Below are 26,407 nucleotides of genomic sequence, written 5' to 3' on the forward strand. Positions count from 1 at the left end.
CCTTCCGCTCCGATTCCGAAAAGGATTTATTGATGCTTAAATCCACAGTATACAGGGTGTTAAGCCGTCTACGGCTATCCTAAGCTGAATGTGTCTGTTCTTGTCAGATCGCAGACTGCTGCCCGGCAAGTACGGGCATGGGAGACTGGCTGGCAATCCAAGGTGCTATTGACATTTTGCTCTGTTGCCGCATTCCTCTCCGATTCCGAAAAGGATTTATTGATGCTTAAATGCACAGTATAAAAAGCATGAAGCTGTCAATGGCCATCCTAAGCTGAACACGCCTGCTCTCGTCAGATCGCAGACTGGTACAGATCTTAGGGCCCGGTAAGTACCGGCATGGGACACTGGCTGGGAATCCCGGCTGCCGTTGACATTTTGCTCTGTTGCCGCCTTCCGTTCCGATTCCGAAAAGGATTTATTGATGCTTAAATGCACAGTATACAAAGTGTGAAGCTGTCAACCGCCATCCTAAGCTGAACGCGCCTGCTCTCGTCAGATCGCAGACTGCTACCTTGCTTAGGGCCCGGTAAGTACCAGCATGGGAGACTGGCTGGGAATCTCAGGTGTTGTTGACATTTTGCTCTGTAGCTCTGTAGACATTTTGCTCCTATTCCGAAAAGGATTTATTGATGCTTAAATCCACAGTATACAGGTTGTGAAGATGTCTACGGCCATCCTAAGCTGAATGCGCCTGTTCTCATCAGATCGCAGACTGCTACACAGCTTTGGGCCTGGTAAGTACCAGCATGGGAGACTGACTGGGAATCCCGGGTGCAGTTGACATTTTAATCTGTTGCCGCCTTCCGCTCTGATTCGGAAAAGGATTTATTGATGCTTAAATCCACAATATACAGGGTGTGAAGCTGTCAACAGCCATCCTAAGCCTGAACGTGCCTGCTCTCCTCAGATCGCAGACTGCTGCCCGGCAGTTACCGGCATGGGATACTGACTGGCAATCCAAGGTGCCATTGACATTTTGCTCTGTTGCCGCCTTCCTCTCCGATTAATAAAAATATTTATTGATGCTTAAATCCACAATATACAAGGCGTGAAGATGTCAACGGCCATCCTAAGCTGAACGCGCCTGCTCTCGTCAGATCGCAGACTGCTACCCAGCTTAGGGCCCATTAAGTACCATCATGGGAGACTGGCTGGGAATCCCGGGTGCAGTTGACATTTTGCTCTGTTGCCGCCTTCCGTTCCGATTCCGAAAAGGATTTATTGATGCTTAAATGCACAGTATAAAAAGCATGAAGCTGTCAATGGCCATCCTAAGCTGAACGCGCCTGCTCTCGTCAGATCGCAGACTGCAACCCAGCTTAGGGCGCGGTAAGTACTGGCATTGGAGACTGGCTGGGAATCCCGGTTGCCGTTGACATTTTGCTCTATTGCTGCCTTCCGCTCCGATTCCGAAAATAATTTATTGATGCTTAAATCCACAGTATACAAGGTGTGAAGCTGTCGACGGCCATCCTAAGCTTAACGCGCCTGCTCTCGTCAAATCGCAGACTGGTACAGATCTTAGGGCCCGGTAAGTACCGGCATGGGACACTGGCTGGGAATCCCGGCTGCCGTTGACATTTTGCTCTGTTGCCGCCTTCCGTTCCGATTCCGAAAAGGATTTATTGATGCTTAAATCCACAGTATACAAAGTGTGAAGCTGTCAACGGCCATCCTAAGCTGAATGCGCCTGCTCTCGTCAGATCGCAGACTGACACCCAGCTTAGGGCCTGGTAAGTACCAGCATGGGAGACTGGCTGGGAATCCCGGGTGCAGTTGACATTTTAATCTGTTGCCGCCTTCCGCTCCGATTCGGAAAAGGATTTATTGATGCTTAAATGCACAGTATAAAGTGCATGAAGCTGTCAACGGCCATCCTAAGCTGAACGCACCTGCTCTCGTCAGATCGCAGACTGCTACCCAGCTTAGGGCCCGGTAAGTACCAGCATGGGAGACTGGCTGGGAATACCAGGTGTTGTTGACATTTTGCTCTGTAGCCGCCTTCGCTTCGATTCCGAAAAGGATTTATTGATGCTTAAATCCACAGTATACAGGGTGTGAAGCCGTCTACGGATATCCTAAGCTGAATGTGCCTGTTCTTGTCAGATCGCAGACTGCTGCCCGGCAAGTACGGGCATGGGAGACTGGCTGGCAATTCAAGGTGCTATTGATATTTTGATCTGTTGCCGCCTTCCTCTCCGATTAAAAAAAATATTTATTGATGCTTAAATCCACAGTATAAAAAGCATGAAGCTGTCAATGGCCATCCTAAGCTGAACACGCCTGCTCTCGTCAGATCGCAGACTGGTACAGATCTTAGGGCCCGGTAAGTATCGGCATGGGACACTGGCTGGGAATCCCGGCTGCCATTGACATTTTGCTCTGTTGCCGCCTTCCGTTCCGATTCCGAAAAGGATTTATTGATGCCTAAATGCACAGTATAAAGGGCGAGAAGCTGTCAACGGCCATCCTAAGCTGAACGCGCCTGCTCTCGTCAGGTCGCAGACTGCTACCCAGCTTAGGGCCCGGTAAGTACCGGCATGGGAGACTGGCTGGGAATCCCGAGTGCAGTTGACATTTTGCTCTGTTGCCGCCTTCCGCTCCGATTCCGAAAAGGATTTATTGATGCTTAAATGCACAGTATAAAAAGCATGAAGCTGTCAATGGCCATCCTAAGCTGAACGCGCCTGCTCTCGTCAGATCGCAGACTGCTCCCCAGCTTAGGGCCCGGTAAGTACCGGCATGGGACACTGGCTGGGAATCCCGGGTGCCGTTGACATTTTGCTCTGTTGCCGCCTTCCGTTCCGATTCGGAAAAGGATTTATTGATGCTTAAATCCACAATATACAGGGTGTGAAGCTGTCAACGGCCATCCTAAGCCTGAACGTGCCTGCTCTCCTCAGATCGCAGACTGCTGCCCAGCAGTTACCGGCAAGGGAGATTGGCTGGCAATCCAAGGTGCCATTGACATTTTGCTCTGTTGCCGCATTCCTCTCCGATTAATAAAAATATTTATTGATGCTTAAATCCACAATATACAAGGCGTGAAGCTGTCAACGGCCATCCTAAGCTGAACGCGCCTGCTCTCGTCAGATCGCAGACTGCTACCCAGCTTAGGGCCTGGTAAGTACCAGCATGGGAGACTGGCTGGGAATCCCGGGTGCAGTTGACATTTTAATCTGTTGCCGCCTTACGCTCCGATTCGGAAAAGGATTTATTGATGCTTAAATGCACAGTATAAAGGGCGAGAAGCTGTCAACCGCCATCCTAAGCTGAATGCGCCTGCTCTCGTCAGATCGCAGACTGCTACCCAGCTTAGGGCCCGGTAAGTACCAGCATGGGAGACTGGCTGGGAATCCCAGGTGTCGTTGACATTTTGCTCTGTTGCCGCCTTACGCTCCGATTCCGAAAAGGATTTATTGATGCTTAAATCCACAGTATACAGGGTGTGAAGTTGTCTACGGCCATCCTAAGCTGAATGTGCCTGTTCTCGTCAGATCGCAGACTGGTACAGATCTTAGGGCCCGGTAAGTACCGGCATGGGACACTGGCTGGGAATCCCGGCTGCCGCTGACATTTTGCTCTGTTGCAGCCTTCCGTTCCGATTCCGAAAAGGATTTATTGATGCTTAAATGCACAGTATACAAAGTGTGAAGCTGTCAACGGCCATCCTAAGCTGAACGCGCCTGCTCTCGTCAGATCGCAGACTGCTACCCAGCTTAGGGCCTGGTAAGTACCAGCATGGGAGACTGGCTGGGAATCCCGGGTGCAGTTGACATTTTAATCTGTTGCCGCCTTCCGCTCCGATTCGGAAAAGGATTTATTGATGCTTAAATGCACAGTATAAAGGGCATGGAGCTGTTAATGGCCATCCTAAGCTGAACGCGCCTGCTCTCGTCAGATCGCAGACTGCTACCCAGCTTAGGGCCCGGTAAGTACCAGCATGGGAGACTGGCTGGGAATTTCAGGTGTTGTTGACATTTTGCTCTGTAGCTCTGTAGACATTTTGCTCCGAATCCAAAAAGGATTTATTGATGCTTAAATCCACAATATACAGGGTGTGAAGCCGTTTACGGCTATCCTAAGCTGAATGCGCCTGTTCTTGTCAGATCGCAGACTGCTGCCCGGCAAGTACGGGCATGGAGACTGGCTGGCAATCCAAGGTGCTATTGACATTTTGATCTGTTGCCGCCTTACTCTCCGATTAAAAAAAATATTTATTGATGCTTAAATCCACAGTATACAAGGTGTGAAGCTGTCGACGGCCATCCTAAGCTGAACGCGCCTGCTCTTGTCAGATTGCAGACTGCTTCCCAGCTTAGGGCCCGGTAAGTACTGGCATGGGAGACTGGCTGGGAATCCCGGGTGCAGTTGACATTTTGCTCTATTGCTGCCTTCCGCTCCGATTCCGAAAAGAATTTATTGATGCTTAAATCCACAGTATACAAGGTGTGAAGCTGTCGACGGCCATCCTAAGCTCAACGCGCCTGCTCTCGTCAGATCGCAGACTGGTACAGATCTTAGGGCCCGGTAAGTACCGGCATGGGACACTGGCTGGGAATCCCGGCTGCCGTTGACATTTTGCTCTGTTGCCGCCTTCCGTTCCGTTCCGATTCCGAAAAGGATTTATTGATGCCTAAATGCACAGTATACAAGGTGTGAAGCTGTCAACGGCCATCCTAAGCTGAACGCGCCTGCTCTCGTCAGATCGCAGACTGCTACCCAGCTTAGGGCCCGGTAAGTACCAGCATGGGAGACTGGCTGGGAATCCCAGGTGCAGTTGACATTTTGCTCTGTTGCCGCCTTCCGTTCCGATTCCGAAAAGGATATATTGATGCTTAAATGCACAATATAAAAATCAAGAAGCTGTCAACGGCCATCCTAAGCTGAACGCGCCTGCTCTCGTCAGATCGCAGACTGCTACCCAGCTTAGGGCCTGGAAAGTACCAGCATGGGAGACTGGCTGGGAATCCCGGGTGCAGTTGACATTTTAATCTGTTGCCGCCTTCCGCTTCGATTCGGAAAATTATTTATTGATGCTTAAATCCACAATATAAAGGGGGTGAAGCTGTCAACGGCCATCCTAAGCTGAACGCGCCTGCTCTCGTCAGATCGCAGACTGATACCCAGCTTAGGGCCTGGTAAGTACCAGCATGGGAGACTGGCTGGGAATCCCAGGTGTCGTTGACATTTTGCTCTGTTGCCACCTTACGCTCCGATTCCGAAAAGGATTTATTGATGCTTAAATCCACAGTATACAGGGTGTGAAGATGTCTATGGCCATCCTAAGCTGAATGCGCCTGTTCTCGTCAGATCGCAGACTGCTACCCAGCGTCGGGCCTGATAAGTACCAGCATGGGAGACTGGCTGGGAATCCCGGGTGCAGTTGCCATTTTGCTCTGTTTCTGCTCCGATTCCGAAAATTATTTATTGATGCTTAAATCCACAGTATACAAAGTGTGAAGCTGTCAACGGCCATCCTAAGCTGAACGCGCCTGCTCTCGTCAGATCGCAGACTGCTACCCAGCTTAGGGCCTGGTAAGTACCAGCATGGGAGACTGGCTGGGAATCCCAGGTGCAGTTGACATTTTAATCTGTTGCCGCCTTCCGCTCCGATTCGGAATAGGATTTATTGATGCTTAAATGCACAGTATAAAGGGCGTGAAGCTGTCAACGGCCATCCTAAGCTGAACGCGCCTGCTCTCATCAGATCGCAGACTGCTACCCAGCTTAGGGCCCGGTAAGTACCAGCATGGGAGACTGGATGGGAATCTCAGGTGTTGTTGACATTTTGCTCTGTAGCTCTGTAGACATTTTGCTCCGATTCCGAAAAGGATTTATTGATGCTTAAATCCACAGTATACAGGGTGTGAAGCCGTCTACGGCTATCCTAAGCTGAATGTGCCTGTTCTTGTCAGATCGCAGACTGCTGCCCGGCAAGTACGGGCATGGGAGACTGGCTGGCAATCCAAGGTGCTATTGACATTTTGCTCTGTTGCCGCCTTCCTCTCCGATTAAAAAAAATATTTATTGATGCTTAAATCCACAGTATACAGGGCGTGAAGATGTCAACGGCCATCCTAAGCTGAACGCGCCTGCTCTCGTCAGACCGCAGACTGCTACGCAGCTTAGGGCCCAGTAAGTACCGGTATTGGAGACTGGCTGGGAATCCCGGGTGCAGTTGACATTTTGCTCTGTTGCCGCCTTCTGTTCCGATTCCGAAAAGGATTTATTGATGCTTAAATGCACAGTATAAAAAGCATGAAGCTGTCAATGGCCATCCTAAGCTGAACGCGCCTGCTCTCATCAGATCGCAAACTGCTACCCAGCTTAGGGCCCGGTAAGTACTGGCATGGGAGACTGGCTGGGAATCCCGGTTGCCGTTGACATTTTGCTCTATTGCTGCCTTCCGCTCGATTCCGAAAATAATTTATTGATGCTTAAATCCACAGTATACAAGGTGTGAAGCTGTCGACGGCCATCCTAAGCTTAACGCGCCTGCTCTCGTCAGATCGCAGACTGGTACAGATCTTAGGGCCCGGTAAGTACCGGCATGGGACACTGGCTGGGAATCCCGGCTGCCGTTGACATTTTGCTCTGTTGCCGCCTTCCGTTCCGATTCCGAAAAGGATTTATTGATGCTTAAATGCACAGTATAAAGGGCGTGAAGCTGTTAACGGCCATCCTAAGCTGAACGCGCCTGCTCTCGTCAGATCGCAGACTGCTACACAGCTTAGGGCCCGGTAAGTACCAGCATGGGAGACTGGCTGGGAATCTCAGGTGTTGTTGACATTTTGCTCTGTAGCTCTGTAGACATTTTGCTCCGATTCCGAAAAGGATTTATTGATGCTTAAATCCACAATATACAGGGTGTGAAGCCGTCTACGGCTATCCTAAGCTGAATGCGCCTGTTCTTGTCAGATCGCAGACTGCTGCCCGGCAAGTACGGGCATGAGAGACTGGCTGGCAATCCAAGGTGCTATTGACATTTTGATCTGTTGCCGCCTTCCTCTCCGATTAAAAAAAATATTTATTGATGCTTAAATCCACAGTATACAAGGCGTGAAGATGTCAACAGCCATCCTAAGCTGAACGCACCTGCTCTTGTCAGATCGCAGTCTGCTACCCAGCTTAGGACCCGGTAAGTACTGGCATGGGAGACTGGCTGGGAATCCCGGTTGACATTTTGCTCTATTGCTGCCTTCCGCTCCGATTCCGAAAAGAATTTATTGATGCTTAAATCCACAGTATACAAGGTGTGAAGCTGTCGACGGCCATCCTAAGCTTAACGCGCCTGCTCTCGTCAGATCGCAGACTGGTACAGATCTTAGGGCCCGGTAAGTACCGGCATGGGACACTGGCTGGGAATCCCGGCTGCCGTTGACATTTTGCTCTGTTGCCGCCTTCCGTTCCGATTCCGAAAAGGATTTATTTAATGCTTAAATGCACAGTATACAAAGTGTGAAGCTGTCAACGGCCATCCTAAGCTGAATGCGCCTGTTCTCGTCAGATCGCAGACTGCTACCCAGCTTCGGGCCTCGTAAGTACCAGCATGGGAGACTGGCTGGGAATCCCGGGTGCAGTTGACATTTTACTCTGTTTCTGCTCCGATTCCGAAAATTATTTATTGATGCTTAAATCCACAGTATACAAAGTGTGAAGGTGTCAACGGCCATCCTAAGCTGAACGCGCCTGCTCTCATCAGATCGCAGACTGCTAATCAGCTTAGGGCCCGGTAAGTACCAGCATGGGAGACTGGCTGGGAATCCCAGGTGTCGTTGACATTTTGCTCTGTTGCCGCCTTACGCTCCGATTCCGAAAAGGATTTATTGATGCTTAAATCCACAGTATACAGGGCGTGAAGCTGTCAACGGCCATCCTAAGCTGAACACGCCTGCTCTCGTCAGATTGCAGACTGTAACCCAGCTTAGGGCCCGGTAAGTACCAGCATGGGAGACTGGCTGGGAATCTTAGGTGTTGTTGACATTTTGCTCTGTAGCTCTGTAGACATTTTGCTCCGATTCCGAAAAGGATTTATTGATGCTTAAATCCACAGTATACAGGGTGTGAAGCCGTCTACGGCTATCCTAAGCTGAATGCGCCTGTTCTTGTCAGATCGCAGACTGCTGCCCGGCAAGTACGGGCATGGGAGACTGGCTGGCAATCCAAGGTGCTATTGACATTTTGCTCTGTTGCCGCCTTCCTCTCCGATTAAAAAAAATATTTACTGATGCTTAAATCCACAGTATACATGGCGTGAACATGTCAACGGCCATCCTAAGCTGAACGTGTGAGATCCTAAGCTGCTCTCGTCAGATCGCAGACTGCTACGCAGCTTAGGGCCCAGTAAGTACCGGCATGGGAGACTGGCTGGGAATCCCAGGTGCAGTTGACATTTTGCTCTGTTGCCGCCTTCCGTTCCTATTCCGAAAAGGATTTATTGATGCTTAAATGCACAGTATAAAAAGCATGAAGCTGTCAATGGCCATCCTAAGCTGAACGCGCCTGCTCTCGTCAGATCGCAGACTGCTACCCAGCTTAGGGCCCGGTAAGTATTGGCATGGGAGACTGGCTGGGAATCCCGGGTGCCGTTGACATTTTGCTCTATTGCTGCCTTCCGCTCCGATTCCGAAAATAATTTATTGATGCTTAAATCCACAGTATACAAGGTGTGAAGCTGTCGACGGCCATCCTAAGCTTAACGCGCCTGCTCTCGTCAGATCGCAGACTGGTACAGATCTTAGGGCCCGGTAAGTACCGGCATGGGACACTGGCTGGGAATCCCGGCTGCCGTTGACATTTTGCTCTGTTGCCGCCTTCCGTTCCGATTCCGAAAAGAATTTATTGATGCTTAAATGCACAGTATAAAGGGCGAGAAGCTGTCAACGGCCATCCTAAGCTGAACGCGCCTGCTCTCATCAGATTGCAGACTGCTACCCAGCTTAGGGCCCGGTAAGTACCAGCATGGGAGACTGGCTGGGAATCCCAGGTGTCGTCGACATTTTGTTCTGTTGCCGCCTTCCGCTCCGATTCCGAAAAGGATTTATTGATGCTTAAATCCACAGTATACAGGGTGTGAAGATGTCTACGGCCATCCTAAGCTGAATGCGCCTGTTCTCGTCAGATCGCAGACTGCTACCCAGCTTCGGGCCTGGTAAGTACCAGCATGGGAGACTGGCTGGGAATCCCGGGTGCAGTTGACATTTTGCTCTGTTTCTGCTCCGATTCCGAAAATTATTTATTGATGCTTAAATCCACAGTATACAAAGTGTGAAGCTGTCAACGGCCATCCTAAGCTGAACGCGCCTGCTCTTGTCAGATCACAGACTGCTACCCAGCTTAGGGCACGGTATGTACCAGCATGGGAGACTGGCTGGGAATCCCAGGTGTTGTTGACATTTTGCTCTGTAGCCGCCTTATGCTTCGATTCCGAAAAGGATTTATTGATGCTTAAATCCACATTATACAGGGTGTGAAGCCGTCTACATATATCCTAAGCTGAATGTGCCTGTTCTTGTCAGATCGCAGACTGCTGCCCGGCAAGTACGGGCATGGGAGACTGGCTGGCAATCCAAGGTGCTATTGATATTTTGATCTGTTGCCGCCTTCCTCTCCGATTAAAAAAAATATTTATTGATGCTTAAATCCACAGTATAAAAAGCATGAAGCTGTCAATGGCCATCCTAAGCTGAACACGCCTGCTCTCTTCAGATCGCAGACTGGTACAGATCTTAGGGCCCGGTAAGTACCGGCATGGGACACTGGCTGGGAATCCCGGCTGCCGTTGACATTTTGCTCTGTTGCCGCCTTCCGTTCCAATTCCGAAAAGGATTTATTGATGCTTAAATGCACAGTATACAAAGTGTGAAGCTGTCAACCGCCATCCTAAGCTGAACGCGCCTGCTCTCGTCAGATCGCAGACTGCTACCCTGCTTAGGGCCCGGTAAGTACCAGCATGGGAGACTGGCTGGGAATCTCAGGTGTTGTTGACATTTTGCTCTGTAGCTCTGTAGACATTTTGCTCCGATTCCGAAAAGGATTTATTGATGCTTAAATCCACAGTGTACAGGTTGTGAAGATGTCTACGGCCATCCTAAGCTGAATGCGCCTGTTCTCGTCAGATCGCAGACTGCTACCCAGCTTCGTGCCTGGTAAGTACCAGCATGGGAGACTGACTGGGAATCCCGGGTGCAGTTGACATTTTGCTCTGTTTCTGCTCCGATTCCGAATTTTTTTTATTGATGCTTAAATCCACAGTATACAAAGTGTGAAGCTGTCAACGGCCATCCTAAGCTGAGCGCGCCTGCTCTTGTTAGATCGCAGACTGCTACCCAGCTTAGGGCCTGGTAAGTACCAGCATGGGAGACTGGCTGGGAATCCCGGTTGCAGTTGACATTTTAATCTGTTGCCGCCTTCCGCTCCGATTCGGAAAATGATTTATTGATGCTTAAATCCACAATATACAGGGTGTGAAGCTGTCAACGGCCATCCTAAGCCTGAACGTGCCTGCTCTCCTCAGATCGCAGACTGCTGCCCGGCAGTTACCGGCATGGGAGACTGGCTGGCAATCCAAGGTGCCATTGACATTTTGCTCTGTTGCCGCCTTCCTCTCCGATTAATAAAAATATTTATTGATGCTTAAATCCACAATATACAAGGCGTGAAGATGTCAACGGCCATCCTAAGCTGAACGCGCCTGCTCTCGTCAGATCGCAGACTGCTACCCAGCTTAGGGCCCATTAAGTACCATCATGGGAGACTGGCTGGGAATCCCGGGTGCAGTTGACATTTTGCTCTGTTGCCGCCTTCCGTTCCGATTCCGAAAAGGATTTATTGATGCTTAAATGCACAGTATAAAAAGCAACAAGCTGTCAATGGCCATCCTAAGCTAAACGCGCCTGCTCTCGTCAGATCGCAGACTGCTACCCAGCTTAGGGCCCGGTAAGTACTGGCATGGGAGACTGGCTGGGAATCCCGATTGCCGTTGCCATTTTGCTCTATTGCTGCCTTCCGCTCCGATTCCGAAAATAATTTATTGATGCTTAAATCCACAGTATACAAGGTGTGAAGCTGTCGACGGCCATCCTAAGCTGAACGCGCCTGCTCTCGTCAGATCGCAGACTGCTACCCAGCTTAGGGCCCGGTAAGTCCCAGCATGGGAGACTGGCTGGGAATCCCAGGTGTTGTTGACATTTTGCTCTGTAGCCGCCTTCCGCTCCGATTTCGAAAAGGATTTATTGATGCTTAAATCCACAGTATACAGGGTGTGAAGCCGTCTACGGCTATCCTAAGCTGAATGTGCCTGTTCTTGTCAGATCGCAGACTGCTGCCCGGCAAGTACGGGCATGGGAGACTGGCTGGCAATCCAAGGTGCTATTGACATTTTGCTCTGTTGCCGCCTTCCTCTCCGATTCCGAAAAGGATTTATTGATGCTTAAATGCACAGTATAAAAAGCATGAAGCTGTCAATGGTCGTCCTAAGCTGAACGCGTCTGCTCTTGTCAGATCGCAGACTGCTACCCAGCTTAGGGCCCGGTAAGTACTGGCATGGGAGACTGGCTGGGAATCCCGGGTGCCGTTGACATTTCACTCTATTGCTGCCTTCCGCTCCGATTCCGAAAAGAATTTATTGATGCTTAAATTCACAGTATACAAGGTGTGAAGCTGTCAACGGCCATCCTAAGCTTAACGCGCCTGCTCTTGTCAGATCGCAGACTGGTACAGATCTTAGGGCCCGGTAAGTACCGGCATGGGACACTGGCTGGGAATCCTGGCTGCCGTTGACATTTTGCTCTGTTGCCGCCTTCCTTTTCCGATTCCGAAAAGGATTTATTGATGCTTAAATGCACAGTATAAAGGGCGAGAAGCTGTCAACGGCCATCCTAAACTGAACGTGCCTGCTCTCGTCAGATCGCAGACTGCTACCCAGCTTAGGGCCCGGTAAGTACCAGCATGGGGGACTGGCTGGGAATCCCAGGTGTCGTTGACATTTTGCTCTGTTGCCGCCTTACGCTCCGATTCCGAAAAGGATTTATTGATGCTTAAATGCACAGTATAATAATAACGAAGCTGTCAATGGCCATCCTAAGCTGAATGCGCCTGTTCTTGTCAGATCGCAGACTGCTGCCCTGCAAGTACGGGCATGGGAGACTGGCTGGCAATCCAAGGTGCTATTGACATTTTGATCTGTTGCCCCCTTCCTCTCCGATTAAAAATTTTTTTTATTGATGCTTAAATAAACAGTATACAAGGCGTGAAGATGTCAACGGCTATCCTAAGCTGAACGCGCCTGCTCTCGTCAGATCGCAGACTGCTACCCAGCTTAGGGCCCGGTAAGTACTGGCATGGGAGACTGGCTGGGAATCCCGGGTGCCGTTGACATTTTGCTCTATTGCTGCCTTCCGCTCCGATTCAGAAAATAATTTATTGATGCTTAAATCCACAGTATACAAGGTGTGAAGCTGTCGACGGCCATCCTAAGCTTAACGCGCCTGCTCTCGTTAGATCGCAGACTGGTACAGATCTTAGGGCCCGGTAAGTACCGGCATGGGACACTGGCTGGGAATCCCGGCTGCCATTGACATTTTGCTCTGTTGCCGCCTTCCGTTCCGATTCCGAAAAGGATTTATTGATGCCTAAATGCACAGTATAAAGGGAGAGAAGTTGTCAACGGCCATCCTAAGCTGAACGCGCCTGCCCTCGTCAGGTCGCAGACTGCTACCCAGCTTAGGGCCCGGTAAGTACCGGCATGGGAGACTGGCTGGGAATCCCGAGTGCAGTTGACATTTTGCTCTGTTGCCGCCTTCCGCTCCGATTCCGAAAAGGATTTATTGATGCTTAAATGCACAGTATAAAAAGCATGAAGCTGTCAATGGCCATCCTAAGCTGAACGCGCCTGCTCTCGTCAGATCGCAGACTGCTACCCAGCTTAGGGCCCGGTAAGTACTGGCATGGGAGACTGGCTGGTAATCCCGGTTGACATTTTGCTCTATTGCTCTATTGCTGCCTTGCTCCGATTCCGAAAAGAATTTATTGATGCTTAAATCCACAGTATACAAGGTGTGAAGCTGTCGACGGCCATCCTAAACTTAACGTGCCTGCTCTCGTCAGATCGCAGACTGGTACAGATCTTAGGGCCCGGTAAGTACCGGCATGGGACACTGGCTGGGAATCCCGGCTGCCGTTGACATTTTGCTCTGTTGCCGCCTTCCGTTCCGATTCGGAAAAGGATTTATTGATGCTTAAATCCACAATATACAGGGTGTGAAGCTGTCAACGGCCATTCTAAGCCTGAACGTGCCTGCTCTCCTCAGATCGCAGACTGCTGCCCAGCAGTTACCGGCAAGGGAGATTGGCTGGCAATCCAAGGTGCCTTTGACATTTTGCTCTGTTGCCGCATTCCTCTCCGATTAATAAAAATATTTATTGATGCTTAAATCCACAATATACAAGGCGTGAAGCTGTCAACGGCCATCCTAAGCTGAATGCGCCTCCTCTCGTCAGATCGCAGACTGCTACCCAGCTTAGGGCCTGGTAAGTACCAGCATGGGAGACTGGCTGGGAATCCCGGGTGCAGTTGACATTTTAATCTGTTGCCGCCTTACGCTCCGATTCGGAAAAGGATTTATTGATGCTTAAATGCACAGTATAAAGGGCGAGAAGCTGTCAACCGCCATCCTAAGCTGAACGCTCCTGCTCTCGTCAGATCGCAGACTGCTACCCAGCTTAGGGCCCGGTAAGTACCAGCATGGGAGACTGGCTGGGAATCCCGGGTGTCGTTGATATTTTGCTCTGTTGCCGCCTTACGCTCCGATTCCGAAAAGGATTTATTGATGCTTAAATCCACAGTATACAGGGTGTGAAGTTGTCTACGGCCATCCTAAGCTGAATGTGCCTGTTCTCGTCAGATCGCAGACTGCTACCCTGCTTCGGGCCTGATAAGTACCAGCATGGGAGACTGGCTGGGAATCCCGGGTGCAGTTGACATTTTGCTCTGTTTCTGCTCCGATTCCGAAAATTATTTATTGATGCTTAAATCCACAGTATACAAAGTGTGAAGCTGTCAACGGCCATCCTAAGCTGAACGCACCTGCTCTCGTCAGATCGCAGACTGCTACCCAGCTTAGGGCCTGGTAAGTACCAACATGGGAGACTGGCTGGGAATCCCGGGTACAGTTGACATTTTAATCTGTTGACGCCTTCCGCTCCGATTCCGAAAAGAATTTATTGATGCTTAAATCCACAGTATACAAGGTGTGAAGCTGTCGACGGCCATCCCAAACTTAACGCGCCTGCTCTCGTCAGATCGCAGACTGGTACAGATCTTAGGGCCCGGTAAGTACCGGCATGGGACACTGGCTGGGAATCCCGGCTGCCGCTGACATTTTGCTCTGTTGCCGCCTTCCGTTCCGATTCCGAAAAGGATTTATTGATGCTTAAATGCACAGTATACAAAGTGTGAAGCTGTCAACGGCCATCCTAAGCTGAACGCGCCTGCTCTCGTCAGATCGCAGACTGCTACCCAGCTTAGGGCCTGGTAAGTACCAGCATGGGAGACTGGCTGGGAATCCCGGGTGCAGTTGACATTTTAATCTGTTGCCGCCTTCCGCTCCGATTCGGAAAAGGATTTATTGATGCTTAAATGCACAGTATAAAGGGCATGAAGCTGTTAATGGCCATCCTAAGCTGAACGCGCCTGCTCTTGTCAGATCGCAGACTGCTACCCAGCTTAGGGCCCGGTAAGTACCAGCATGGGAGACTGGCTGGGAATCTCAGGTGTTGTTGACATTTTGCTCTGTAGCTCTGTAGACATTTTGCTCCGAATCCAAAAAGGATTTATTGATGCTTAAATCCACAATATACAGGGTGTGAAGCCGTCTACGGCTATCCTACGCTGAATGCGCCTGTTCTTGTTAGATCGCAGACTGCTGCCCGGCAGGTACGGGCATGGGAGACTGGCTGGCAATCCAAGGTGCTATTGACATTTTGATCTGTTGCCGCCTTACTCTCCGATTAAAAAAAATATTTATTGATGCTTAAATCCACAGTATACAAGGTGTGAAGCTGTCGACGGCCATCTTAAGCTCAACGCGCCTGCTCTCGTCAGATCGCAGACTGGTACAGATCTTAGGGCCCGGTAAGTACCGGCATGGGACACTGGCTGGGAATCCCGGCTGCCGTTGACATTTTGCTCTGTTGCCGCCTTCCGTTCCGTTCCGATTCCGAAAAGGATTTATTGATGCCTAAATGCACAGTATAAAGGGCGAGAAGCTGTCAACGGCCATCCTACGCTGAACGCGCCTGCTCTCGTCAGATCGCAGACTGCTGCCCAGCTTAGGGCCCGGTAAGTACCAGCATGGGAGACTGGCTGGGAATCCCAGGTGCAGTTGACATTTTGCTCTGTTGCCGCCTTCCGTTCCGGTTCCGAAAAGGATATATTGATGCTTAAATGCACAATATAAAAATCAAGAAGATGTCAACGGCCATCCTAAGCTGAACGCGCCTGCTCTCGTCAGATCGCAGACTGCTACCCAGCTTAGGGCCTGGTAAGTACCAACATGGGAGACTGGCTGGGAATCCCGGGTGCAGTTGACATTTTAATCTGTTGCCGCCTTCCGCTTCGATTCGGAAAATTATTTATTGATGCTTAAATCCACAATATAAAGGGGGTGAAGCTGTCAACGGCCATCCTAAGCTGAACGCGCCTGCTCTCGTCAGATCGCAGACTGATACCCAGCTTAGGGCCTGGTAAGTACCAGCATGGGAGACTGGCTGGGAATCCCAGGTGTCGTTGACATTTTGCTCTGTTGCCACCTTACGCTCCGATTCCGAAAAGGATTTATTGATGCTTAAATCCACAGTATACAGGGTGTGAAGATGTCTATGGCCATCCTAAGCTGAATGCGCCTGTTCTCGTCAGATCGCAGACTGCTACCCAGCGTCGGGCCTGGTAAGTACCAGCATGGGAGACTGGCTGGGAATCCCGGGTGCAGTTGCCATTTTGCTCTGTTTCTGCTCCGATTCCGAAAATTATTTATTGATGCTTAAATCCACAGTATACAAAGTGTGAAGCTGTCAACGGCCATCCTAAGCTGAACGCGCCTGCTCTCGTCAGATCGCAGACTGCTACCCAGCTTAGGGCCTGGTAAGTACCAGCATGGGAGACTGGCTGGGAATCCCAGGTGCAGTTGACATTTTAATCTGTTGCCGCCTTCCGCTCCGATTCGGAAAAGGATTTATTGATGCTTAAATCCACAATACACAGGGTGTGAAGCTGTCAACGGCCATCCTAAGCCTGAACGTGCCTGCTCTCCTCAGATCGCAGACTACTGCCCGGCAGTTACCGGCATGGGAGACTGGCTGGCAATTCAAGGTGCCATTGACATTTTGCTCTGTTGCCGCCTTCCTCTCCGATTAATAAAAATATTTATTGATGCTTAAATTCACAATATACAAGGCTTGAAGATGTCAACAGCCATCCTAAGCTGAACCCGCCTGCTCTCGTCAGATCGCAGACTGCTACCCAGCTTAGGGCCCAGTAAGTACCGGCATGGGAGACTGGCTGGGAATCCCGGGTGCAGTTGACATTATGCTCTGTTGCCGCCTTCCGTTCCGTTTCCGAAAAGGATTTATTGATGCTTAAATGCACAGTATAAAAAGCATGAAGCTGTCAATGGCCATCCTAAGCTGAACGCGCCTGCTCTCGTCAGATCGCAGACTGCTACCCAGCTTAGGGCCCAGTAAGTACCGGCATGGGAGACTGGCTGGGAATCCCGGGTGCAGTTGACATTTTGCTCTGTTGCCGCCTTCCGTTCCGATTCCGAAAAGGATTTATTGATGCTTAAATGCACAGTATAAAAATCATGAAGCTGTCAATGGCCTTCCTAAGCTGATCGCGCCTGCTTTCGTCAGATCGCAGACTGCTACCTAGCTTAGGGCCCGGTAAGTACTGGCATGGGAGACTGGCTGGGAATCCTGGTTGCTGTTGACATTTTGCTCTATTGCTGCCTTCCGCTCCGATTCCGAAAATAATTTATTGATGCTTAAATCCACAGTATACAAGGTGTGAAGCTGTCGACGGCCATCCTAAGCTTAACGCGCCTGCTCTCGTCAGATCGCAGACTGGTACAGATCTTAGGGCCCGGTAAGTACCGGCATGGGACACTGGCTGGGAATCCCGGCTGCCGTTGACATTTTGCTCTGTTGCCGCCTTCCGTTCCGATTCCGAAAAGGATTTATTGATGCTTAAATCCACAATACACAGGGTGTGAAGCTGTCAACGGCCATCCTAAGCCTGAACGTGCCTGCTCTCCTCAGATCGCAGACTACTGCCCGGCAGTTACCGGCATGGGAGACTGGCTGGCAATCCAAGGTGCCATTGACATTTTGCTCTGTTGCCGCCTTCCTCTCCGATTAATAAAAATATTTATTGATGCTTAAATTCACAATATACAAGACGTGAAGATGTCAACGGCCATCCTAAGTTGAACGCGCCTGCTCTCGTCAGATTGCAGACTGCAACCCAGCTTAGGGCCCAGTAAGTACCGGCATGGGAGACTGGCTGGGAATCCCGGGTGCAGTTGACATTTTGCTCTGTTGCCGCCTTCCGTTCCGATTCCGAAAAGGATTTATTGATGCTTAAATGCACAGTATAAAAATCATGAAGCTGTCAATGGCCATCCTAAGCTGAACGCGCCTGCTTTTGTCAGATCGCAGACTGCTACCTAGCTTAGGGCCCGGTAAGTACTGGCATGGGAGACTGGCTGGGAATCCCGGTTGCCGTTGACATTTTGCTCTATTGCTGTCTTCCACTCCGATTCCGAAAATAATTTATTGATGCTTAAATCCACAGTATACAAGGTGTGAAGCTGTCGACGGCCATCCTAAGCTTAACGCGCCTGCTCTCGTCAGATTGCAGACTGGTACAGATCTAAGGGCCCGGTAAGTACCGGCATGGGACACTGGCTGGGAATCCCGGCTGACGTTGACATTTTGATCTGTTGCCGCCTTCCGTTCCGATTCCGAAAAGGATTTATTGATGCTTAAATGCACAGTATACAGGGTGTGAAGCTGTCAACGGCCATCCTAAGCTGAACGCGCCTGCTTTCGTCAGATCGCAGACTGATACCCAGCTTAGGGCCTGGTAAGTACCAGCATGGTAGACTGGCTAGAATCCCGGGTGCAGTTGACATTTTAATCTGTTGCCGCCTTCCGCTCTGATTCGGAAAAGGATTTATTGATGCTTAAATCCACAATATACAGGGTGTGAAGCTGTCAACGGCCATCCTAAGCTGAACGTGTCTGCTCTCCTCAGATCGCAGACTGCTGCCGGCAGATACCGGCGTGGGAGACTGGCTGGCAATCCAAGGTGCCATTGGCATTTTGCTCTGTTGCCGCCTTCCTCTCCGATTAATAAAAATATTTATTGATGCTTAAATCCACAGTATACAAAGTGAGAAGCTGTCAACGGCCATCCTAAGCTGAACGCGCCGGCTCTCGTCAGATTGCAGACTGCTACCCAGCTTAGGGCCTGGTAAGTACCAGCATGGGAGACTGGCTGGGAATCCCGGGTGCAGTTGACATTTTAATCTGTTGCCGCCTTCTGCTCCGATTCGGAAAAGGATTTATTGATGCTTAAATGCACAGTATAAAGGGCGTGAAGCTGTCAACGGCCATCCTAAGCTGAGCGCGCCTGCTCTCGTCAGAACGCAGACTGCTACCCAGCTTAGGGCCCGGTAAGTACCAGCATGGGAGACTGGCTGGGAATCTCAGGTGTTGTTGACATTTTGCTCTGTAGCCGCTTCCGCTTCGATTCCGAAAAGGATTTATTGATGCTTAAATCCACAGTATACAGGGTGTGAAGCCGTCTACGGCTATCCTAAGCTGAATGTGCCTGTTCTTGTCAGATCGCAGACTGCTGCCTGGTAAGTACTGGCATGGGAGACTGGCTGGGAATCCCAGGTGCCGTTGACATTTTGCTCTATTGCTGCCTTCCGCTCCGATTCCGAAAATAATTTATTGATGCTTAAATCTACAGTATACAAGGTGTGAAGCTGTCGACGGCCATCCTAAGCTTAACGTGCCTGCTCTTGTCAGATCGCAGACTGGTACGGATCTTACGGCCCGGTAAGTACCGGCATGGGACACTGGCTGGGAATCCCGGCTGCCGTTGACATTTTGCTCTGTTGCCGCCTTCCGTTCCGATTCCGAAAAGGATTTATTGATGCTTAAATGCACAGTATAAAGTGCGAGAAGCTGTCAACGGCCATCCTAAGCTGAACGTGCCTGCTCTCGGCAGATCGCAGACTGCTACCCAGCTTAGGACCCGGTAAGTACCAGCAGGGGAGACTGGCTGGGAATCCCAGGTGTCGTTGACATTTTGCTCTGTTTCTGCTCCGATTCCGAAAATTATTTATTGATGCTTAAATCCACAGTATACAAAGTGTGAAGCTGTCAACGGCCATCCTAAGCTGAACGCGCCTGCTCTCGGCAGATCGCAGACTGCTGCCCAGCTTAGGGCCCGGTAAGTACCAGCATGGGAGACTGGCTGGGAATCCCGGTTGCAGTTGACATTTTAATCTGTTGCCGCCTTCCGCTCCGATTCGGAAAATGATTTATTGATGCTTAAATCCACAATATACAGGGTGTGAAGCTGTCAACGGCCATCCTAAGCCTGAACGTGCCTGCTCTCCTCAGATCGCAGACTGCTGCCCGGCAGTTACCGGCATGGGAGACTGGCTGGCAATCCAAGGTGCCATTGACATTTTGCTCTGTTGCCGCCTTCCTCTCCGATTAATAAAAATATTTATTGATGCTTAAATCCACAATATACAAGGCGTGAAGATGTCAACGGCCATCCTAAGCTGAACGCGCCTGCTCTCGTCAGATCGCAGACTGCTACCCAGCTTAGGGCCCATTAAGTACCATCATGGGAGACTGGCTGGGAATCCCGGGTGCAGTTGACATTTTGCTCTGTTGCCGCCTTCCGTTCCGATTCCGAAAAGGATTTATTGATGCTTAAATGCACAGTATAAAAAGCAACAAGCTGTCAATGGCCATCCTAAGCTAAACGCGCCTGCTCTCGTCAGATCGCAGACTGCTACCCAGCTTAGGGCCCGGTAAGTACTGGCATGGGAGACTGGCTGGGAATCCCGGTTGCCGTTGCCGTTGCCATTTTGCTCTATTGCTGCCTTCCGCTCCGATTCCGAAAAGAATTTATTGATGCTTAAATCCACAGTATACAAGGTGTGAAGCTGTCGACGGCCATCCTAAGCTGAACGCGCCTGCTCTCGTCAGATCGCAGACTGCTACCCAGCTTAGGGCCCGGTAAGTCCCAGCATGGGAGACTGGCTGGGAATCCCAGGTGTTGTTGACATTTTGCTCTGTAGCCGCCTTCCGCTCCGATTTCGAAAAGGATTTATTGATGCTTAAATCCACAGTATACAGGGTGTGAAGCCGTCTACGGCTATCCTAAGCTGAATGTGCCTGTTCTTGTCAGATCGCAGACTGCTGCCCGGCAAGTACGGGCATGGGAGACTGGCTGGCAATCCAAGGTGCTATTGACATTTTGCTCTGTTGCCGCCTTCCTCTCCGATTCCGAAAAGGATTTATTGATGCTTAAATGCACAGTATAAAAAGCATGAAGCTGTCAATGGCCGTCCTAAGCTGAACGCGTCTGCTCTTGTCAGATCGCAGACTGCTACCCAGCTTAGGGCCCGGTAAGTACTGGCATGGGAGACTGGCTGGGAATCCCGTGTGCCGTTGACATTTTGCTCTATTGCTGCCTTCCGCTCCGATTCCGAAAAGAATTTATTGATGCTTAAATTCACAGTATACAAGGTGTGAAGCTGTCGACGGCCATCCTAAGCTTAACGCGCCTGCTCTTGTCAGATCGCAGACTGGTACAGATCTTAGGGCCCGGTAAGTACCGGCATGGGACACTGGCTGGGAATCCTGGCTGCCGTTGACATTTTGCTCTGTTGCCGCCTTCCTTTTCCGATTCCGAAAAGGATTTATTGATGCTTAAATGCACAGTATAAAGGGCGAGAAGCTGTCAACGGCCATCCTAAACTGAACGTGCCTGCTCTCGTCAGATCGCAGACTGCTACCCAGCTTAGGGCCCGGTAAGTACCAGCATGGGGGACTGGCTGGGAATCCCAGGTGTCGTTGACATTTTGCTCTGTTGCCGCCTTACGCTCCGATTCCGAAAAGGATTTATTGATGCTTAAATGCACAGTATAATAATAACGAAGCTGTCAATGGCCATCCTAAGCTGAATGCGCCTGTTCTTGTCAGATCGCAGACTGCTGCCCGGCAAGTACGGGCATGGGAGACTGGCTGGCAATCCAAGGTGCTATTGACATTTTGATCTGTTGCCCCCTTCCTCTCCGATTAAAAATTTTTTTTATTGATGCTTAAATAAACAGTATACAAGGCGTGAAGATGTCAACGGCTATCCTAAGCTGAACGCGCCTGCTCTCGTCAGATCGCAGACTGCTACCCAGCTTAGGGCCCGGTAAGTACTGGCATGGGAGACTGGCTGGGAATCCCGGGTGCCGTTGACATTTTGCTCTATTGCTGCCTTCCGCTCCGATTCAGAAAATAATTTATTGATGCTTAAATCCACAGTATACAAGGTGTGAAGCTGTCGACGGCCATCCTAAGCTTAACGCGCCTGCTCTCGTTAGATCGCAGACTGGTACAGATCTTAGGGCCCGGTAAGTACCGGCATGGGACACTGGCTGGGAATCCCGGCTGCCATTGACATTTTGCTCTGTTGCCGCCTTCCGTTCCGATTCCGAAAAGGATTTATTGATGCCTAAATGCACAGTATAAAGGGCGAGAAGTTGTCAACGGCCATCCTAAGCTGAACGCGCCTGCCCTCGTCAGGTCGCAGACTGCTACCCAGCTTAGGGCCCGGTAAGTACCGGCATGGGAGACTGGCTGGGAATCCCGAGTGCAGTTGACATTTTGCTCTGTTGCCGCCTTCCGCTCCGATTCCGAAAAGGATTTATTGATGCTTAAATGCACAGTATAAAAAGCATGAAGCTGTCAATGGCCATCCTAAGCTGAACGCGCCTGCTCTCGTCAGATCGCAGACTGCTACCCAGCTTAGGGCCCGGTAAGTATTGGCATGGGAGACTGGCTGGGAATCCCCGATGCCGTTGACATTTTGCTCTATTGCTGCCTTCCGCTCCGATTCCGAAAATAATTTATTGATGCTTAAATCCACAGTATACAAGGTGTGAAGCTGTCGACGGCCATCCTAAGCTTAACGCGCCTGCTCTCGTCAGATCGCAGACTGGTACAGATCTTAGGGCCCGGTAAGTACCGGCATGGGACACTGGCTGGGAATCCCGGCTGCCGTTGACATTTTGCTCTGTTGCCGCCTTCCGTTCCGATTCCGAAAAGAATTTATTGATGCTTAAATGCACAGTATAAAGGGCGAGAAGCTGTCAACGGCCATCCTAAGCTGAACGCGCCTGATCTCGTCAGATTGCAGACTGCTACCCAGCTTAGGGCCCGGTAAGTACCAGCATGGGAGACTGGCTGGGAATCCCAGGTGTCGATGACATTTTGTTCTGTTGCCGCCTTCCGCTCCGATTCCGAAAAGGATTTATTGATGCTTAAATCGACAGTATACAGGGTGTGAAGATGTCTACGGCCATCCTAAGCTGAATGCGCCTGTTCTCGTCAGATCGCAGACTGCTACCCAGCTTCAGGCCTGGTAAGTACCAGCATGGGAGACTGGCTGGGAATCCCGGGTGCAGTTGACATTTTGCTCTGTTTCTGCTCCGATTCCGAAAATTATTTATTGATGCTTAAATCCACAGTATACAAAGTGTGAAGCTGTCAACGGCCATCCTAAGCTGAACGCGCCTGCTCTTGTCAGATCGCAGACTGCTACCCAGCTTAGGGCCCGGTAAGTACCAGCATGGGAGACTGGCTGGGAATACCAGGTGTTGTTGACATTTTGCTCTGTAGCCGCCTTCCGCTTCGATTCCGAAAAGGATTTATTGATGCTTAAATCCACAGTATACAGGGTGTGAAGCCGTCTACGGATATCCTAAGCTGAATGTGCCTGTTCTTGTCAGATCGCAGACTGCTGCCCGGCAAGTACGGGCATGGGAGACTGGCTGGCAATTCAATGTGCTATTGATATTTTGATCTGTTGCCGCCTTCCTCTCCGATTAAAAAAAATATTTATTGATGCTTAAATCCACAGTATAAAAAGCATGAAGCTGTCAATGGCCATCCTAAGCTGAACACGCCTGCTCTCGTCAGATCGCAGACTGGTACAGATCTTAGGGCCCGGTAAGTATCGGCATGGGACACTGGCTGGGAATCCCGGCTGCCATTGACATTTTGCTCTGTTGCCGCCTTCCGTTCCGATTCCGAAAAGGATTTATTGATGCCTAAATGCACAGTATAAAGGGCGAGAAGCTGTCAACGGCCATCCTAAGCTGAACGCGCCTGCTCTCGTCAGGTCGCAGACTGCTACCCAGCTTAGGGCCCGGTAAGTACCGGCATGGGAGACTGGCTGGGAATCCCGAGTGCAGTTGATATTTTGCTCTGTTGCCGCCTTCCGCTCCGATTCCGAAAAGGATTTATTGATGCTTAAATGCACAGTATAAAAAGCATGAAGCTGTCAATGGCCATCCTAAGCTGAACGCGCCTGCTCTCGTCAGATCGCAGACTGCTACCCAGCTTAGGGCCCGGTAAGTACCGGCATGGGACACTGGCTGGGAATCCCGGGTGCCGTTGACATTTTGCTCTGTTGCCGCCTTCCGTTCCGATTCGGAAAAGGATTTATTGATGCTTAAATCCACAATATACAGGGTGTGAAGCTGTCAACGGCCATCCTAAGCCTGAACGTGCCTGCTCTCCTCAGATCGCAGACTGCTGCCCAGCAGTTACCGGCAAGGGAGATTGGCTGGCAATCCAAGGTGCCATTGACATTTTGCTCTGTTGCCGCATTCCTCTCCGATTAATAAAAATATTTATTGATGCTTAAATCCACAATATACAAGGCGTGAAGCTGTCAACGGCCATCCTAAGCTGAACACGCCTGCTCTCGTCAGATCGCAGACTGCTACCCAGCTTAGGGCCTGGTAAGTACCAGCATGGGAGACTGGCTGGGAATCCCGGGTGCAGTTGACATTTTAATCTGTTGCCGCCTTACGCTCCGATTCGGAAAAGGATTTATTGATGCTTAAATGCACAGTATAAAGGGCAAGAAGCTGTCAACCGCCATCCTAAGCTGAACGCGCCTGCTCTCGTCAGATCGCAGACTGCTACCCAGCTTAGGGCCCGGTAAGTACCAGCATGGGAGACTGGCTGGGAATCCCAGGTGTCGTTGACATTTTGCTCTGTTGCCGCCTTACGCTCCGATTCCGAAAAGGATTTATTGATGCTTAAATCCACAGTATACAGGGTGTGAAGTTGTCTACGGCCATCCTAAGCTGAATGTGCCTGTTCTCGTCAGATCGCAGACTGCTACCCTGCTTCGGGCCTGATAAGTACCAGCATGGGAGACTGGCTGGGAATCCCGGGTGCAGTTGACATTTTGCTCTGTTTCTGCTCCGATTCCGAAAATTATTTATTGATGCTTAAATCCACAGTATACAAAGGGTGAAGCTGTCAATGGCCATCCTAAGCTGAACGCACCTGCTCTCGTCAGATCGCAGACTGCTACCCAGCTTAGGGCCTGGTAAGTACCAGCATGGGAGACTGGTTGGGAATCCCGGGTGCAGTTGACGTTTTAATCTGTTGCCGCCTTCCGCTCCGATTCCGAAAAGAATTTATTGATGCTTAAATCCACAGTATACAAGGTGTGAAGCTGTCGACAGCCATCCTAAACTTAACGCGCCTGCTCTCGTCAGATCGCAGACTGGTACAGATCTTAGGGCCCGGTAAGTACCGGCATGGGACACTGGCTGGGAATCCCGGCTGCCGCTGACATTTTGCTCTGTTGCCGCCTTCCGTTCCGATTCCGAAAAGGATTTATTGATGCTTAAATGCACAGTATACAAAGTGTGAAGCTGTCAACGGCCATCCTAAGCTGAACGCGCCTGCTCTCGTCAGATCGCAGACTGCTACCCAGCTTAGGGCCTGGTAAGTACCAGCATGGGAGACTGGCTGGGAATCCCGGGTGCAGTTGACATTTTAATCTGTTGCCGCCTTCCGCTCCGATTCGGAAAAGGATTTATTGATGCTTAAATGCACAGTATAAAGGGCATGGAGCTGTTAATGGCCATCCTAAGCTGAACGCGCCTGCTCTCGTCAGATCGCAGACTGCTACCCAGCTTAGGGCCCGGTAAGTACCAGCATGGGAGACTGGCTGGGAATCTCAGGTGTTGTTGACATTTTGCTCTGTAGCTCTGTAGACATTTTGCTCCGAATCCAAAAAGGATTTATTGATGCTTAAATCCACAATATACAGGGTGTGAAGCCGTTTACGGCTATCCTAAGCTGAATGCGCCTGTTCTTGTCAGATCGCAGACTGCTGCCCGGCAAGTACGGGCATGGGAGACTGGCTGGCAATCCAAGGGGCTATTGACATTTTGATCTGTTGCCGCCTTACTCTCCGATTAAAAAAAATATTTATTGATGCTTAAATCCACAGTATACAAGGTGTGAAGCTGTCGACGGCCATCCTAAGCTGAACGCGCCTGCTCTTGTCAGATTGCAGACTGCTTCCCAGCTTAGGGCCCGGTAAGTACTGGCATGGGAGACTGGCTGGGAATCCCGGGTGCAGTTGACATTTTGCTCTATTGCTGCCTTCCGCTCCGATTCCGAAAAGAATTTATTGATGCTTAAATCCACAGTATACAAGGTGTGAAGCTGTCGACGGCCATCCTAAGCTCAACGCGCCTGCTCTCGTCAGATCGCAGACTGGTACAGATCTTAGGGCCCGGTAAGTACCGGCATGGGACACTGGCTGGGAATCCCGGCTGCCGTTGACATTTTGCTCTGTTGCCGCCTTCCGTTCCGTTCCGATTCCGAAAAGGATTTATTGATGCCTAAATGCACAGTATACAAGGTGTGAAGCTGTCAACGGCCATCCTAAGCTGAACGCGCCTGCTCTCGTCAGATCGCAGACTGCTACCCAGCTTAGGGCCCGGTAAGTACCAGCATGGGAGACTGGCTGGGAATCCCAGGTGCAGTTGACATTTTGCTCTGTTGCCGCCTTCCGTTCCGATTCCGAAAAGGATATATTGATGCTTAAATGCACAATATAAAAATCAAGAAGCTGTCAACGGCCATCCTAAGCTGAACGCGCCTGCTCTCGTCAGATCGCAGACTGCTACCCAGCTTAGGGCCTGGAAAGTACCAGCATGGGAGACTGGCTGGGAATCCCGGGTGCAGTTGACATTTTAATCTGTTGCCGCCTTCCGCTTCGATT

General features: G+C 50.4%; 25 pseudogenes; all 25 read left to right on the top strand.

Annotated features, from left to right (window-relative positions):
- Positions 1-666: 666 nt before the first annotated feature.
- LOC130352013 (5S ribosomal RNA) lies at positions 667-786 on the top strand (annotated as a pseudogene).
- Positions 787-1,867: 1,081 nt separating this feature from the next.
- On the top strand, positions 1,868-1,987 carry LOC130315116 (5S ribosomal RNA; annotated as a pseudogene).
- Positions 1,988-3,055: 1,068 nt separating this feature from the next.
- On the top strand, positions 3,056-3,175 carry LOC130349281 (5S ribosomal RNA; annotated as a pseudogene).
- A 486-nt stretch (positions 3,176-3,661) lies between these two features.
- Positions 3,662-3,781, top strand: LOC130349292 (5S ribosomal RNA; annotated as a pseudogene).
- Positions 3,782-4,669: 888 nt separating this feature from the next.
- On the top strand, positions 4,670-4,789 carry LOC130345434 (5S ribosomal RNA; annotated as a pseudogene).
- An 82-nt stretch (positions 4,790-4,871) lies between these two features.
- Positions 4,872-4,991, top strand: LOC130352333 (5S ribosomal RNA; annotated as a pseudogene).
- An 82-nt stretch (positions 4,992-5,073) lies between these two features.
- LOC130325140 (5S ribosomal RNA) lies at positions 5,074-5,193 on the top strand (annotated as a pseudogene).
- Positions 5,194-5,470: 277 nt separating this feature from the next.
- LOC130329609 (5S ribosomal RNA) lies at positions 5,471-5,590 on the top strand (annotated as a pseudogene).
- Positions 5,591-5,672: 82 nt separating this feature from the next.
- Positions 5,673-5,792, top strand: LOC130328369 (5S ribosomal RNA; annotated as a pseudogene).
- Positions 5,793-6,272: 480 nt separating this feature from the next.
- On the top strand, positions 6,273-6,392 carry LOC130352022 (5S ribosomal RNA; annotated as a pseudogene).
- Positions 6,393-6,675: 283 nt separating this feature from the next.
- LOC130333971 (5S ribosomal RNA) lies at positions 6,676-6,795 on the top strand (annotated as a pseudogene).
- Positions 6,796-7,667: 872 nt separating this feature from the next.
- Positions 7,668-7,787, top strand: LOC130324704 (5S ribosomal RNA; annotated as a pseudogene).
- Positions 7,788-8,480: 693 nt separating this feature from the next.
- Positions 8,481-8,600, top strand: LOC130352105 (5S ribosomal RNA; annotated as a pseudogene).
- Positions 8,601-12,264: 3,664 nt separating this feature from the next.
- Positions 12,265-12,384, top strand: LOC130316562 (5S ribosomal RNA; annotated as a pseudogene).
- A 2,084-nt stretch (positions 12,385-14,468) lies between these two features.
- Positions 14,469-14,588, top strand: LOC130349303 (5S ribosomal RNA; annotated as a pseudogene).
- A 1,091-nt stretch (positions 14,589-15,679) lies between these two features.
- LOC130325151 (5S ribosomal RNA) lies at positions 15,680-15,799 on the top strand (annotated as a pseudogene).
- Positions 15,800-16,076: 277 nt separating this feature from the next.
- LOC130329628 (5S ribosomal RNA) lies at positions 16,077-16,196 on the top strand (annotated as a pseudogene).
- A 2,470-nt stretch (positions 16,197-18,666) lies between these two features.
- Positions 18,667-18,786, top strand: LOC130352250 (5S ribosomal RNA; annotated as a pseudogene).
- A 2,660-nt stretch (positions 18,787-21,446) lies between these two features.
- On the top strand, positions 21,447-21,566 carry LOC130316571 (5S ribosomal RNA; annotated as a pseudogene).
- Positions 21,567-22,853: 1,287 nt separating this feature from the next.
- Positions 22,854-22,973, top strand: LOC130352838 (5S ribosomal RNA; annotated as a pseudogene).
- Positions 22,974-23,649: 676 nt separating this feature from the next.
- LOC130352249 (5S ribosomal RNA) lies at positions 23,650-23,769 on the top strand (annotated as a pseudogene).
- A 273-nt stretch (positions 23,770-24,042) lies between these two features.
- On the top strand, positions 24,043-24,162 carry LOC130352717 (5S ribosomal RNA; annotated as a pseudogene).
- An 883-nt stretch (positions 24,163-25,045) lies between these two features.
- On the top strand, positions 25,046-25,165 carry LOC130349314 (5S ribosomal RNA; annotated as a pseudogene).
- Positions 25,166-26,054: 889 nt separating this feature from the next.
- LOC130345553 (5S ribosomal RNA) lies at positions 26,055-26,174 on the top strand (annotated as a pseudogene).
- An 82-nt stretch (positions 26,175-26,256) lies between these two features.
- On the top strand, positions 26,257-26,376 carry LOC130352334 (5S ribosomal RNA; annotated as a pseudogene).
- The last annotated feature ends 31 nt before the right edge of the window (positions 26,377-26,407 follow it).

Source organism: Hyla sarda, chromosome 1 (assembly GCF_029499605.1).
Source record: "Hyla sarda isolate aHylSar1 chromosome 1, aHylSar1.hap1, whole genome shotgun sequence".
In the NCBI taxonomy this organism is placed as follows: domain Eukaryota; kingdom Metazoa; phylum Chordata; class Amphibia; order Anura; family Hylidae; genus Hyla; species Hyla sarda.